Source organism: Astatotilapia calliptera, chromosome 1 (genome assembly GCF_900246225.1).
Source record: "Astatotilapia calliptera chromosome 1, fAstCal1.2, whole genome shotgun sequence".
Taxonomy (NCBI): domain Eukaryota; kingdom Metazoa; phylum Chordata; class Actinopteri; order Cichliformes; family Cichlidae; genus Astatotilapia; species Astatotilapia calliptera.
In genome coordinates this window covers 27,551,945-27,569,245 of record NC_039302.1, presented here as the reverse complement: position 1 = coordinate 27,569,245, position 17,301 = coordinate 27,551,945, and the positions used below count along the sequence as shown (strand labels likewise).

The 17,301-nt window shown below is 37.3% G+C and overlaps 1 protein-coding gene across 1 annotated transcript in view; it reads right to left on the bottom strand.

Annotated features, from left to right (window-relative positions):
• unc13c (unc-13 homolog C (C. elegans)) overlaps positions 1–17,301 on the bottom strand; it is a 187,602-nt gene that overhangs the window by 139,148 nt on the left and 31,153 nt on the right. The window lies entirely within an intron of this gene.

Genomic DNA, 17,301 nt, shown 5'->3' with positions numbered 1-17,301 from the left:
CACAAACATGCACACGAATATGAAGCTGAATTTCCCCTGAGAGCAATTATCACAGAGTTCCACAGTTTGTACTTGTGTTATTAATCTCCGTGCGGACTTTACAGTGACAATATGGCACTTTCTGTGTTCTTACAGAACAATTCATGGCTGGTGCATTTTACTGCAACCCATAATTGCAGGCACAAATGAGCTGACGTGTAGAATTCGAGCAACTCAAAATGTGAGTTAGCTTATTATAGCAGGAGGTGGGGTAAAAAGTGGGAGATGATTCAGCTCAATGACATGAAAAACCCATTGAGTTCCTATCTGTCACCGTCAATCAACGCATGTATGTATATTTGCATATTTACCATACCTTAACGTACTAGTAAAACATAAAAGATGAATCGGTGGTGATGGTGTAAACACTATAAAATACGAGAGCTGAGAGATGCAAATATTATGTGAGAGAAGTACTTTTTTAAATCTATGCTCAGATGTTTTTGGTTTTGGTTTGTTTTCATGTATCAGAGGTGTGAGAAAGAGCAAGGTTATAGTATTTTAGAAATACATAATGTCATACATTGTTATAAAAGGAAAAGTGTCTTTAAGACAAGTGTCATGCCGAAAGTAAAATAAATACATAATTATAATAAAGGTCAATCAAATGGACCAATATGGCAAGGCCATGATGATCCACTTGGTAAAATAAATCCGCTTGCCATCTTTCTTGGCCTTAAGACAACAATTCTGATGGCTAAAGATCCAAACGGGACAACAACAAAAAAATAAAATAAAATAAAAATTAAGACGAGTGTCATAAAGATTGGGCCATGAATTGAGCAATGCAGTTTGGTCCATAAATATTTAGACAATGACATAATTTTTGTAATTTTGCCCACAATGGATTTTAAATCATAAAATAAGATGGAATTGAAGATTTTCAGCTTTAGTGCATGGGCTTTCACGAGTATTGCCTTATTAATATTCCCTCATTTTCAGAGACTAAGAATTCACTGCACAAACTAACATAATTTGAGGACTGTTTTTAATGCTGGCAGAAAATCCTTTGTAGTCATCAAGCTGTTCTGCTATGTCTTTACTGCAGTCACCTTCAGTTGTCTTCTTCTTCTTCTTTTCTTCTTGCTTTTAGTTTTGCATTCAGTATTTGAAAAGGATGCTCTGTGGAGTTGAGAGCTGACTTTTTGGTGTTCCTGAGCTAGCAAGAGTATTTCTTCCTTTTAACAGTGTATCAGACTGTCTATATGCTCTCTAATGAAGTTTTAACTGTCTCCCTGAAAGACAAGCAGTGACCTCCTGCACTTTACAACTACAAAATGTTAGTCCACCACTTGGAATTAACCACAAGTCTTTGCTTTGCTTTGCTTTGTCATAGAAGGAAGAAGTGAGCAAGCCTAGCCTTGTCATGAAACTGCTTGTCAATTAGTTATCCAATTACCTTTGAGCCTCTGAAAATGGAGGACTGTGTATAAAAATGGTTATAATGCCTAAATATTAATATGATGGTTTATTGAAACATCTTAACTTAAACTGAAATAATATACTTGAATAACATTTTCATTATTTGATCTAAAAGCTACTGTGGTCATATACAGAGGGGGAAATGGGTCATTCTCCAAATATTTTTTGATCTAGCTGTAAATGAAAATGTGAAACTTAGTTTCTCTCTTATCTTTCCACAGTTGAGAAAACCATGTGAAGAGGCTGTGAATGTTGGAGCATAAGCTTTGGAACGTAAAAAATATGGTTCAGACCAAATATTCATTTTTTTGACCTCAGAAAGATAGGGAAAGGCGAGATTTCTGACATTATCTGACATGCAAGTCTGTTTACTAAGAGGTAGAGAAGGCTGTGGGCGGGTAAACAACAGGGGTTTGGCTAGTGAGAGAGGTGAGGTGAGATCGCAACAGATGGCCTGTCTGTGGACTTCCTCCATCAGCTTAATAAACACACACATACAAATACATATTCATGGCCAGTATTCTAGAACAAAAAACACTGTTTGAGTATGAGCTTCCTGGTTGTTTGCAAGGAACTGTAAAGACCTACCAGTTCTGAATATTCTCTAAAGCTAAACCATCTAGCCAATTATCTTTATCTTTCCACTTCACTAAAGATGACTAGCTTCAGCAAGTCTGTTATCATTGCCTTTGAGCAGCTTTTTCATTTCCTGCAAAAAAAAAAAAAATACAAGATCTTATGTATTCCTCATAAGAGTTAAAAGCAATTAACTTGGTCATTGAATGCCTAACCTCCTTGTTAACATATACACATTGTGAGCTTTGTCTTAAAGCTCTTGTGCATTGGGGCAGAAATAGAACAAAAAAAGAACCGCGTGTGCTGCAGAAGTCAGACGATTACAATCATAATACAACTGTGTGCTAAAACTGTTACTCCAAAGCCTAAATGGGAAACTCTAAATTATGATTAATCATTTGGGAACTTCTTTGCATTTTAATTAAAACCACTGATGCATTAGGCCACAACCAAACTTGTTTTTACCCAAGGAAATTTATAATCATTATCTGAAACAGAAACAGATCTCCCCTGTAATTTATCCACCAAATAACTTTGAAACTCAAAAACTGATATGTACATTTTAAGTAAAAGGTTACATTTACAGTTATTTACATACTACACAGATAATCTTTTCTTTGCAGTTCACAAATGCCACGAACAAAGACAAAATCAGCTGATTTTGCAACACTGCGCATATTATGGTAACAATTTAGAAAAAGCACTCAACTTACTTAATTGACTCAAAGGCCTCTATTGATTTAACCTCCTAGGTTAAACCTGGCATCCACATATGTGGATGTCACATTTTGGGTTGTCTAGACCAAAATATTACATCTTGCTCTACAAGGGCCTGATATCCACTTATGAAGACATTTTACTGCCACTGTTCTATCGAAATTTAAAAGTGAATGTCCTCAAATGTGAATCTCATTTTTCTCAGAAACAAAAATCAGGTAAAAAAAATTGGTAATTTTTTGTTTTTACATTCATCAGGTGCCAATCAGCCCAAATATCAAAGAGAAATTTAAAATGTATGCCATGGAAGAGTTCGGATCTTAGGAGGTTGGGTTAAATCTTGACTTTCCTTAAAAAAAAGAGCCCATTGCATCTGTTACTAGCTATGGGGTTTAACTAATAAACCCAAATACATTCTGTTCACCGCCTACACTTAATGGTATAACTAAATAGGTTATTAAAGCACTGGATTGATGGCAAATCTTCCTAGGTGTCGCCCCTTATCAACAAAGCCTTTGATTCAACAAAAGTGATACTTTACTCCTTTTACCATCTAGTCTAACCTCATACAATAAACATAAGTTTCTTAATTTTGAATTTGTATTTGTTTTATGTACTGTATGTTCATACTTTTGTCCCTTATTAGCTCTAGATATCGTATTAGCAGCACAGCTGTCTTGAATTCCAGAAGGAAGAATGCTTACAGAGCTGCAATTAACAGGCACTATAAATAGATCATCCGACCCAAACTGTCTATGTTTTATATTTTGATTGATTTTCTCTGCAGGGTGTTTTAGTTGAAGGTCTCTTTTCATCTTTTCATTTTAATTGGCCTGACATGAGGGGACTTATACAAGTCAGTTACATTCAAAAAACACACTTCCCTTTAAAAGAATTTTCACTGCTAAGGACAGTATTTTGTTCCTCTGTTTCGATGCTGTTAACTTGAACTTTGGTCATTAATTAATGCAAGCCCCCTATATATCAGCACTGAAGAAGAAAAAAGATCATTTTGAACTTTCACTAATAAAGTGAACATAATTTAAACAAAATCATTTGTTTTAATTTTATTGTAAAGAAAAACACCCAATGACACCAGGATTTGCAGATCAACCAATTTCATCACATAGAAACACATTTAGTTACTGAAAACATGTTTTTTTGGCTCATTAGAAGCAATAACAACTTGTGATACAACTTGTATGGTTTGCTTGCACAGTTCAATTAAGACTGCACTTATACCGCAAACTTTCCAGATATAAGGGGACAATGCATTTACGTGCTCTTTAGCATTTATGTTGGCTTTGGGTTATGGCATTCCTCACATTCCAGTTAAAACCACCAAAAACCTTTTTTCTCAGTGCCTTCAACACCATTAAGACCTGTTGATATACAAAGTCAGCCCCATAGTTTGTCCAAAGCATAGTGGCACATAAGGATTTTCTTGATTCGTATATAAGAAATATATATTTTATTTTGACAGAGGGTCATTTTGACTTGTTGAGAACTGCAGTCATGGCATAGTCACCGGTCATCTGTTTTTGGACTTTGACCAGACAATACAAGAATTTCCAAGTTAACTCAGAGAACCTCTGTTGCACCAAGAGATTAAACACTCCTATTTGCTGGCTTAGCTTTGCAAACTGAAAGTCACAGTTGTAGTTACTCGTTCAGCAACAGTGAGCATCTCATCTTTAAAAACAGTGCTGACCACTGAACCCTGTGAACTGCATATAATACTACTCATGACACAGTTATTTTCTTTGTCACAACAACTCCACAGGCAAAACCTATACTTGTCTGTGCTGAAGTTATGCTATGCTTGGCTGCTCACAGCAAAACAACAAATTCAACCTCAGACTTGTTGATGCCTTGGCAAATGCACAATGCAAAATACAATTGTGTGTAATCTGTCTATTATATTTGTCCCCTCTGGCTGTGACTGTAGTCACATGCCATCTAGACAAGTGATGGATTGCATGATGAATCACATTCAGATATTTTGCAACCTGTCAACCAGAAATCAACTGCTGTAACACAACAGTAATGTGTGATTTCTTCATTTAAAATATTTACATTATGCATAGATTTTTACTTTGCTAAAGAAAAAAAGATTTTTCTTCTCACTGCCCCTTTTTTGCATTTGAACTCTGAGCACATCATAACTGCTCTCAGTTTGTGAGGGTAACAGCAGGGGATTTGCTTTGTTTCCAAGCATAAAAGATGCCTGCTAAAGCACACAATTTGCCAGCTTGGTTCTGATCTGAGTTGACGTTTGTGTATGCATGTGTGTGTGTGTGTGTGTGTGTGTGTGTGTGTGTGTGTGTGTGTGTGTGTGTGTGTGTGTGTGTGGACTTGTAGAGGGGCAGGCGGTTAGGCATATATTGGCACAAATATTAAAAATACAGATATTCATTTAGCAAATTTCCGTAATTATATTTTTTAAGATGACACACATTTACAGGGGGGAAGCTGTATTGCTCATGGGCTTGGTCGGCTCTCTAAATAAAAAGGATGCTGCGTAATCAAGGCCTGGAGAGAGGACATTCCTTTCTAACTGCAAATGACGAAAAAGGGCTGTCCCAGAGGAGTGCCTTCCCACCAGTAGCTGTGATGGCTGATGACATCACTTATTAGAGGTCACAGTAAAGAGCATATACTGCTGCAAGCTCCAAAATGGAATTAAACAAAGACGACAGTAGTTTAAGTGGCTCTGACTTCTTAGAAGAACAAGCACTTTGCTTAAGCTCTCCATAGCAATGAAAGCCAAATACTATTTCTAATTCTGTTAATAAATCGATTATTTTAGTACTATGTATTCAACCTTCACTTATGGAATACATAGATAAATGCAGACACACAAATATTTACTCTGTATATAGTGTATGTTAACTGATAGTACTAAACTCCAAACTAAAAATCCAAGGTAGCCCTGATATGGCCTGTCCAAGGCACCTGAGCTGAAGTTTTTGCAAAATTAAATTAGTAATGATTTATTGCGATGTTAGTAGTTAGAGTATTGCAATATATCCATAAAGCCAACCCTGCTGAAGAGCATGTTTATTCAGTGCAAACAGTATTAAATTGCATTGCCTGATCAGGACTACACCATTTTTGTGGGACAGCCTAGTATGCTAATAGGAACATATTGTCATTATAGTTTGTATTTGGAGCCTATAATGACATAATGAGGGGCAGTACGAGGAGATAAAGCAGGTTGTTTACTAATCAGCCAAGTGGTGGGTCGATTTCCCGTCTGCCAGTCATGTTAAAGTGTCTCTGGGTAAGATATATGATTATCTGAATGTGACAGATAAAAATAGCTTAATGTGTATAATACAAAGCACTCTATGGGTTAGAGTTATTGTGCCATCCATCCTTATTTTTAATGCAAATCACTGATTCCTCATAACACTCGAACAGAAATTTCTGCTTTTGTGTGAAAACTTCCTTTCTACAGCCTTCCAACTGTCATTCCTCCAGTTACATAGATGGTGATTATGCTTTTCATTGGATATGAATATATTTTCCATAGTCAGTGACCACGAGAGCATGTAATCCTCTTGAATCTCTCATGGCCTTGAAAACAAATTTGTTCTAACCAGGACATGCTGATTCCAAATCCCTCTGTTGATTCAGACACTTTATTGTGATGAACAGAGAGCAAAAAGTTCACTCTGAAGGCTACATGAAAAAGGTTTTCATGTCATAATTTATCCTGCTGTGTTCTGACATTCTGAAACAAGCCATGGCTCGATCCTGACACAATTTACTATTTCAGGTAAGACACAAGAAGAGACAATGGCTTTGACATGGTTTAATAATGTTGAGCATTATTAAACCTTTTCCTTACTTCTATTTGAGAAAGAAGTGGAAGAGAAAGGTTGTGCACCATTGCATCATCAATTTAACTTCCATTACAGTGCAAAGGTAATTCACAACTAAAAACAGGATAGAATTGAACCTTTGGCATTACTTAATGAATCAAAGACTTGTTTTGATTTCCAGTTATTGTACTTCTCTTGACATCTTCATTTCAGCCCTAAAATAAGGAATACAATGAAAGTGACAGTTGGGGTACTTTGCAGTTTAGCTCACATTGTACACAGGATGCTCTCAAGGACAGAACACATGTAAATATCACATAAACATGATATTAAATTCCTGCAGTGGACTTAATGTGCCCACAGCATTGAAGTGCGAAGATTAACATAAAAATTATGAAAATGATGGGGATAACTACAGCATTCATCCTAAGGCCTTATGACTATTTAGATTAGATCTGAATTTTCTGGTGTGTGGGTGCCAGGCTGATGAGACCATTTGGGCGTAATCTGGACTGACACTCGCCCACATGTATCTGCATGGCAAAGACACACGTTCAGCGGAAACATAGAGTGAACAAAACAAATCTCAATGCAAAGAGAATAAAACACAGCACAGAAAGTTTTACAAACAACAAGAAATAGCAGTTTTGCAAAGTTGTTTTGAAAGCAGCATGACTCAAATTGAGATAAAACAGCATGACTTTACAATGCAGCTCATAAAATGCAAAAAAGGGCTCTTTTCTAGATGTAAAAGAGAGTAAGTGCAGAAAAACACTGTTTAGAGAAGACAAAAAGATCATGGTAATAAGGTTTCTTTGAGCACACTCCTCTGAACCTCAGTCCCTTCCCCAGTCACCTTGAAAATGAGCTATTCTCTCACCTCTTCTTTCCCCACACCTCTGACTTCATCACTGTCCTAAAAGCTTCTCCTAAATCCCTCTTGATTAAGCATGTTGCTTTTGTTTCAGTGAGGACACTGCAATTGGAAAGGATAAATTAATGTTCTGAAGATCACTGCACTGGTTTCCTGTTGCACTCTTTTTTTCTTTAATCCTTATACCAAGAGTACTCAAAATAGGAGGAAGGCATGGATATGGTGTCAGGTTGGGATGCATTTTACACTGAAGAGAAAAATAACTGGCCCAAAACCTCTGTAAGACTCCTTAGAGGTTGCAGTGTTTGTTACACACAAAGACTGTAAATAAAAATGGTGATAGCCATGGTTGTGATAGCCATGGTTATGTCAGCCACTGTAAAACTATTATTATGCACAATTTTAAACCATAATATACTTTAAAAGTGCTGTCTAAAAAGGCCTCTCAAAACAAATACATGATAAATAAAAACCATGAACAAAATAGACTATTTTTTGAGTTTGCCGTTTGGCTCTTACCTCTAGAAATCAGACTTCATAACAAACAGTGAATAACGAAATTACAAAAAGCATTCTCCAAAAATAATGATGCTAATCATATAATCTATCATATAATCTATTATCAGCTCAAAGGATGAAGCTGGGGACATCAGAGCGTGTGACAAGGCCGAAAGTGCAGTGGTTGATTCAACTAGGGGAAAAAAGATTGCTTGAACGAGTGAAAAAATCATTTTTTTGTTGTTCAAATCATTTCAGTCCTTAACCTACACCATGTAGAACTGCTGTCTACAAAATCAAAGCTGCATTAACATGCTCTTTTTAGAGCTGAGGGGTACTGCAATTTTAAGGAAAGGGTAACCATAAATAAAACTATTAAAAATGATGGTTACAGCAGCAGGAGTAAAAGTAGTGCAGTAGGTTTTACTGGCTAAATTTAATACAAGCCTAATTAAGAAGTCCTTGTAGGCTTATTGATGAAACCCCAAATGTAACGTTTTAGCATCAGTGTTTAGTTTAAAGTTTAAACAAAGCATTACGCCATGAGTGCAAAGATATATGTTAACACCTATATTTGAATCTCTGGTTTCATTACAAAAACATATGGGAAAGACAGAAGGGCATTAAGATTATCAGTGGGAACAAAGTCCACAACTTTCCACAATATTCAGGATTTCAATCACATTTAAACTGATAGATCTGCAGCAATGAAATAGAAAAAGGAGTTGAGCGGCAGCTGTGAGGTAGGATGGTGGAAATTAATTTTGTCCAGAACCTTTTACTGGCTTGACAGTCAACTTGGCCCAGGCTCGAGCCTGTCATGTCTTTCTGAGGTTAGATAAGCCTTGGGTCTCCAGCTCTCTAGCAGTCTCTGAATGACAGACATGATGCTGTGATAATCACATATTACCACTTCTGCAGCTGTTGGGCCGCTGTTTGATCAATGGATGTGAAACAAGCACAGATTCATACCCTGTGCAGCAATAGACAATTACGCGTTTTTCCACAAAAATATGTTCTCCTCTCTCTAAGGAAACCATGATAAATCTATCAGAAAAATCCATCACATTATGATCAGTGCTTGGAAATGAGCCACTCCAGAAAGTAAAATATGGAAGAGCAACTTCAGATCAAAGAAGAGGAGATCCTGCTGATCATACCAAGAAATATTGTAACATCTCTTGATCTTTTGAATAGAACTGCCTTTATCTCCTACTGTGCCCTCCTCTATTTCTTAACAGTGAATGTGAGAAAAAGTGTGATTTTTATGTGTATTAACAGACGCTGTGTGTTTTTATGGTGAGACCAAATTTCAATAGCTGAAGTTAAAGGCACACATTTTGCATTCTGATTACAATCATTACAATTTAAGTTTACAGGCCAAATCTAAATGAAATGAGATTTTCATAGGATCACAGGGTCTCGTATTTTCATGCAGAATAGGATATAGATGGAACAGTTTAAGATGTGCAAATGTCACGTTATTTTATGGATTTGTCTTTCTCAAGATTCATTATCTAGCTTCTAAAAGCTAGATATTTATTATCAGCTTGGCCAAAGAGTTGCTGTTATCATGTTGCTCTCAATTCCTTCAAGCTTTGTATTGAAAACAAATTCGCTGCTGGGGACCAATTTTCCTTGGATATCTTCAGTTTTCGATATGGAAAAGATTACACTGGCACACATTTTCGCCAACACAGAGGACATGCAGAGGAAAAATGCATAGTAGAGAGCAAGTTAAGGAAACAGGTAAATTGTTTACATGTTACATTTTTTTCTTTTTTAAAAGTTTCTGAAAATCTTGTAAACCAGAAAAATGCAACTTTTCAGAATTACATTTTTAGGTTCCATGTAAACAAAGCACTGTGATTCAGCACTGCATTAGCTATGAAAAAAAAAACCTAGTTTATACTTTAATTGATGGTCAGCGGGCCCGGTGGCGCCAGTGCTCGGCAGCCTCGTCTCTGTCAGTGCGCCCCAGGGCAGCTGTGGCTACAATGTAGCTTGCCAGCACCAGTGTGTGAATGGGTGGATGACTGAACGTAGTGTAAAGCGCTTTGGGGTCCATAGGGACTAAGTAAAGCGCTATATAAATACAGGCCATTTACCATTTAATTACAAAAATATAAAAAATGGTAACGTTGTCCTATGACGCTGAATTGGATAGTTAAGAAGACGGATAAATGAAGTTGTAACTGCTGGTGCATGATGTCTGTAATCTTTAGTACTGTTTAATAACCATGTATTTTCACCTGGTGACAGTGATATAGTGAATTAAAACACCTTCAGCTTCTACTTGTCTCCTTTTATTCATTTGACTAAGGCTGGAAACGGTCCATTTCTAGAGATCCTGTCCATGAACAGGAATGGCAGGTCCTGAAAGTGCAGGCAGGCAATCCTGTTTCCAAGGAAACAATAAGACATTTGAAGCATCTCCATAGGAATGGCATCGAAAGCGTGACTGGATGCATCAAACTGTGAGTGCTGAAGGAGGACTCCCCATGCAACCCGATATTGCGCCAAAACATGTAATAGACATGCCGGTCCACCATGTGTCTATTTCAGACTTTGCCTTTCCAAAGTGTGAAATAGACATGCATGCACAAGTTGCATTAACAGCAGGGAGAGATAAACTATAAGGCAAGAAGTCATTAGTGAACAAAAAACTTATGAAGTACATTTTCATGCCCTTAATCGTTAGAAACGAAGCAAGGCGGGTAATATGTATATAAACGTAAATGTGTTAGTAATGTCTGTTTAAACACTTTCTCGTGATTATTTTCATGTTGGCTTGAAATAAAAAAAAATCTCCATCTACTGTTATTGCAGCTTACTACAACTTTTCATGCGTGTCTTTTTCACATTTTAGAGAGGCAAAGCATGAAATAGAGTGTGCTCAGACACGCCTGTCAATGACTGTCATTGCCTGGGTTCAGCTCAGAGTAATTTCATTATGGAAAATCCATTTCCTGTTGAGGGGTTAGATTAGGTCAGGCTAGATATCCAATCAATGTGGATCAACTCAAAAGTGGGATCGTAATAGTTTAAGGCAAGTCATCATCATGGCTGCCAACACCATTATCATCATCGTCACAAAGTCACCATGCAAGCCACGTCTGCAATTCATTAGCTCCAATTTAAAATATTTGTTAACAGAAAATTATTATCACACTTCAAATTATTATTTTTCCTCAACAAAATACCTTTGATTTCCATTCAAATTATGTTAATGTTCCTCAAATTTATTACTCCAGCATTCTCATTATTATTCACATTAACTCTTCTAAAAAATAAATACATGGATATTAACTGTATTTTGCACTGCACAAGTATTATCAATAATTTATTGTACCACTAGACACACAGTAGCTTCCGAATTTTCAATTCATTCAAATGAGGCTATTAAGCTGAGGACTTTGAAACAAAACATAACTTTCAAAGTTGGATTTTATTTCAGTGCCAAAAAACAACTGCCTTGTTCTGATTTACTCATGATACAAAGAGGTGCCAAGAGGCAAACTGGGAGGGGGCACAAAACATGAGCTTTACTTATAAGAAGAAAACCAGACTGGAATTGCAGTCTAACAGATAATGTCAAATTGAGGCATAAGGAGAACCCAAGGAGCAACACAAAAAAACAAAACAACACAAAAAAAGAAAAGAAAAGAAAAAATAACTGACAATACAGTAAAGCAATGATGCATTGAATACAGTCCAGCACAGTGGCCCACCACAACAATACTATAACCTTGACATAAAATGTGACTTAAGGGACTTAAAAGTGACAACTTTTACTGCACACAAAAGTTAATAATGTAGTTCTACTGAAAGCATTGGTAGCAAATCATACACTGTTTTTGTTTTTTGTTTTTTTAAATCAGGGATATTGAAGAGTTAAACAGCAGTTTCAGCTGCTTTGGTGTCAATGAAATTAACAAAAGGTGCACTTGAAGGACAACAATGATACAACCCCCAAAACAGGTGGTTTTATAGATGGAGGGTACTGACAGTTTTCCCTCCTCGTGTTTTCTGACTAATTTTTCACTACTTTTGCAACTGGGTAGGGTGGTGTCACTATTGGTAGCATGAGGCAACACCTGGACCCTACAGAGGTTAGTCTAGCTCATCTAGGATGCCACATTAACACATGCCATTACCAGGAGGTTTGCTGTGGGTCCAGCACAGTCTCAAGAGCATAGAGAAGATTCCAGAAGACAGGAAGTAGCCCTGGGAGAGCTGTACAGGGCCATCAAGATCACCCAGAACCCTACAAAATGACCTCCAGCAGGCAATAATCAGAAACAGACTTCACAAGGGTGCCCCGAGGGCCTGACATCCTCTACCGTGTCACTGTTTGACATTGTAAAGCCCGATTAGCATTCTAGAAGAATTCCAGAATAGGCAAGTCCACCTCTACAGCCAAGGGAACATTCCCCTGACTAACATTAGATATTGGTATGAAATCCTTGGACCCACTGTCAGGCCCTACACTTGAGCAGTGGGTCCTGCATTCCTTCTGGTGGACAATGCCTGGCCTTGTGTGGTGGTGACAGTATGCAGGCAGTTTCTGGAGAATAAAGGAACTGATACCAATTACTGGCCACCCATGCTCACCTGATTTAAATGCAAAAGAACACCTCTGGGACATTATGTTTTCAACATCCAATGCCACCAGGTTGCACCTTAGACAGTCCAGGAGCTCAGTCATGCCCTGGTCCAGATCTGGGAGGATAACCTCCAGGACACCACTCATTGTCTCATTAGAAACATGCCCGACATTGTCAGGCATGGATACAAACATGTACCATGCAAATTACTGAGCACTATTTTAAGTTACTGCAATTAAAAATTGGACTAGCCCGGCGCATCGTTTCTTCACTTCACTTTGGTTAATGTGGTTACATTTCTTTAGCTGAACAAATGTTTTTTTGCTTTTAAGTTTAGTGACCATGTGCTCTTATTATTGCTATTATTATTATGTTTTAAATGTAGGTTGATTTTTTTTAAGGGATTACTAGCTTCTCTGATGTGGGCCTCCAGTCATGGATTATAGATGTAAATGACCTTTTAGCTCTATCCGGTGCAATATATGTTTGGTGCATTATCCCTAGAACTAAATGGGGAAAAAATAATCATTTAAAATCCCAGTAATTGTAAGAGGCATTAAAGGCATTTACATACCTGGGGAACTGTGTCAAAACTTATTACCCTGACAAAACAATGAATGATGTATTATTGGTCTAAAGGTGTGTGAAAGCAGGATGATGGATAGGCCCGAGGATTTTCCACACTGTGTTGTAAATGTTATACGACTAAATTAAAACAAATATTGATTGCCATGTCATATTTATTCATGTGAGTAAAAACTCTCATGAGTGACATTGTTTACTTACCGAGACAAAAAATATTAACCGTCTTAACTTACTCCCTCACTCATTTGTTAATTGATTCAGCTCAGAAGCACATTTTGGTTTCTGTTGCATTTTATAATGAATGACAGTAAACACTGCATCCACACATACTCTATATTCTAACTAGCAATTAGAGACATGAGTAAAATTAGCATGAGTAAGATTAGCCGATATAGTATGGGAATACCATAATATAAATGAAATCAACTCATCAACTGTGAAATGTCATTACGAGGTAATGATGTTGCACGTTATCGGCAAACGTCTTGTGGAGTCACAGGTGTACTGAGATACTTCCCACTCTCCAAGTAATAAATACGAACTGTTGGTGTTTTTATTATGCTAAATCAGATTGTATGTGCATCACAGGAAAAACAACAGTTCTTTTTTAACTGAAATTTTCTTTTAAATTTTGAGTTTTACTTTCATTATAACAACAAAGTTTAAAAAGCAGAGTTTAACACAGAAAAGTTGTTAGCTGCAGTGACCAGCCCAAGAGGAAGGAGTGAAACAACTGAAATTGTTTTCTTTCACAGCATGTCTTTGTCCTATCTTCCTCCCCTTAAACCCAACCGGTTGCGGCGGATGCCAGCCCTCCATGGTTCTGCCAGAGGTTTGTTCCTGTTCAAAAGGAGTTTTTACTTCCCACCTTTGTCAAAGCACTTGTTCAAAGTTTGTCATCTGATTGTTGGGGGTTTTTTTCTATTATTGTAGGGTCTTTACCTTATAATGTAAAGCACCTGGAAGCAACTGTTATGACTGGAAACTACAAAAATAAAAATGATCTGAATTAATAGTTATCTTGCTTTGTGTGTGGACCCCAGCTGATGGGGTCTTTTACTTATTCTTATTGGCTTTGTCCAAAAATCTGCCAGTCAAATATTTGTCAAAACAGTACCTAAAGACTTATTTAGATTTGAAACGTGTAATATTGACTTCTTCTGGCTCTCACAGCTTCATTCAGATATATCCAGATCAGTAACAGTGCTCACATAATTTCGGCCTTACTTGCAAAATGTAAAAGAGATAAGCCTCTTAATGTAACTGAAAACTACAGAGTTGGTGAGATGCTTATGTTTATGATTATGTTTTTCCTGTAAGAGCTGAGCAAATCACTAGGATAGATTCGCAGTTGTAATTTTGTGTGCCCTACCTCTCAAGATTGCCTTGGTGACTTTTATGCAAGTCAGCACGGTGCTAATTAGGAAAGCCTGACACATTCAGATACTATCAAATAAATCAAGTTCCTGACTGGGGTGTTATTAACACATTTTATTCAGAGCTTGCCAATAATGAGTTTTATCTACTTTGTTAAACTCACCTAAAATGTCAGTGTAGCACAAAATTACCATTCTCTATCACACTGCTGGCCTGCCCTTTTTGGTCTTTGTGTCATTTAAATGTAAAAAAAAGAAAGAAAAAAACAGACACTGAAAGGTGCTCTGCTAATCCTAGATCTGCTCATTATACTGTTTATAGAAGATAAACAGATTAACTCAGAGGAGGAGATTTAGATGAGGGAAAACATGTTTGGCTTTTTCTGGTATCAGTGTTGGCTATAAACAGTGCTAGCAGCAAGCAGACCAGGGGCTACAATGCACCAGAGAACACTGCTGCCACTAAACCGACAAAGAGCAGTGCCTGCTATGTTGTCGGTTTGATAACAGATATCAACAACCTCCAGTTTGGTAATGCATTTACACTGCATTTATAAAAATTGCATTTACTGGCTGTGAAAGTTCTGAAGTTGACCAAAGTCACCACTAAAAACTAAATAACTCTGTAACTGTAAGTGTGTAGGAGGTGAGAAGCCTTCTCTTTCGGGGTCAACTCTCCATCGTGAGACATATCACTGTGCCTCAGGCATGTTCCTGGTTAGAGGTGGCATTTCCTTTCTTCATTATTGCCGCCTACACTTCCTCAGCTGGATGGAGAAAGATTTAGGGAGATCAGAATTGATCTAATGTTTTGTGACATCCCATTCTCAACAGAATCACCAAGGGTGTAGGCCAGAGACACGAGCACCACTGCAATCACACTTACACACACATGCATGTCTGGAAATCAGTGTTACAATGTAGGGACAGCCAGCATGTGAACAAATATGAATACTGGTATGCATAATTAGTAAGCACCAATATGCACAGATATACATCACCAAACCAAAACAGATTTACACTGTTTCCTTGGTATTTACGAAAAAGAATCATCAACAAAATATATCCAATCCATAACTCACTGTGTCATTTATACCCAATATTTCCAAATACATTATTGATTTACTGAATTTTTTATTTAGCCAAACAAACTTACAGTCGCAGGCTTTTTAATATTATTTTACATAACATATTTGAAAGCATGTTGCCTAAAGTGCCTTTACTTGATGCTGGCTCAATTTAATCACTCAAGGCCTTAGCTAATATTAAAAGATGGAATTTATGATTGCACAGTCGTCAGAAATGCCCTTTTATATTGTAAAATTCAAAATGCTTGTGCATTTATTTTCTCATAAGATTTTACGTTTAACCCCTAATAAACAAAGGGATAAGAAAGGGAGCATGAAGAAAGAATGAGAGAGTACAGATAGTGAATCAGGAACTGCAGAGGATTAGTAAGGAGCAGCTATCAAGAGGATGAAAAATCAAAAGGCAGCTGGACCAGATGACATCCTGTGGAGATATGCAGATGTCTAGGTTCAAGGTGGGTTCATTGTGGGAGCAGGAAAAAAATTAAATAAAAATGTGGGAGCGAGATTACATCAGGGATCAGCTCTGAGCCCCATTTTGTTTGCAGTGGTAATAGAAAGGTTGAAAGATGAGGTCATGCAGGAGTTTCTGTTGACCTTTATTTTTGCAGACAATATTGTGATCTGTAGCGAGACGAAGGAATGGGTGGAGGTATGCTCTGGAGAGAAGAGAATGAAAGTCAGTAGAATCACAGAATATGTGTGTGTGAACAAGAAGCAGACAACAGTGATTCTAACAGGAGCAAAGATAGTGAAGTTAGATACGCAAAAGTCCAAAGCAACAGTGCACAAGAGAGATGGTATAGTTAAAGATACTAAGATTTTCTAGAGAAGTACTAATTGACTAGGAAGGGAGCGGAATCGGCCAACTGGTGGCCGCTAGGTCAGCCTCCTGGCTATGAGCAACATCATACGAATGGTGCGAGAGGGAAAAAGTCACATGCTCTCTCCCTGTCTCTTTTATTTGTCTTCAAAATGAACTTTGACTGTTTGGTTAAGATTTTATTTTTCTTTTCTTTAGGGATTTTAATTGGAAACCCCAAATAATAGTGACATTTTCTGTCCACCTAGAAATCTATGTTAAACCATTAATCCATTATCTGACTTTCAGTACCACTTTTGAGGGGAATTCTGTTAATTCCATTGCATGAATTGTTACCATTATCCCACGGCAATGTATTTTTACACTCAGACATAAAGCTTTATTTAACATTAAGACTGTCCAACATACTTGCTCATCTTCTACAGGAATGTTAAAAATGACACATATCACAAATATCTCCACTTCTGACTCCAGGGATCGGTGAGGAACTAAATTTGTTATTTTCACTACCAGGATGCCTACAGCAGTGCTGTAATACTCTAATGCTGCATATGTGTCACAACAGATTTTTCTGATGTCAAATTCCAGTGAACTGCAGAGTGGAATTCGTGACAGTCTGTTAGAGGTAAATATAAGTGGGATATGTAAGAAATTTTCCGGGCAATGACATTTTCCATCTGTCATTGTTACACCACAAAATGTCAACACAAACAATAAACATGGCAGTAATTCACTGATGTTGGCAGTGTGAGGTATTTACATCTAACTGTATGTGAGCACTCAAAGGACCAGTTACTAAGGACAGCACAGCGAACTGCCTCAAATCTCAGTCTGAATTCTCATTATGTTTGATCTTCACAAACAGGAAA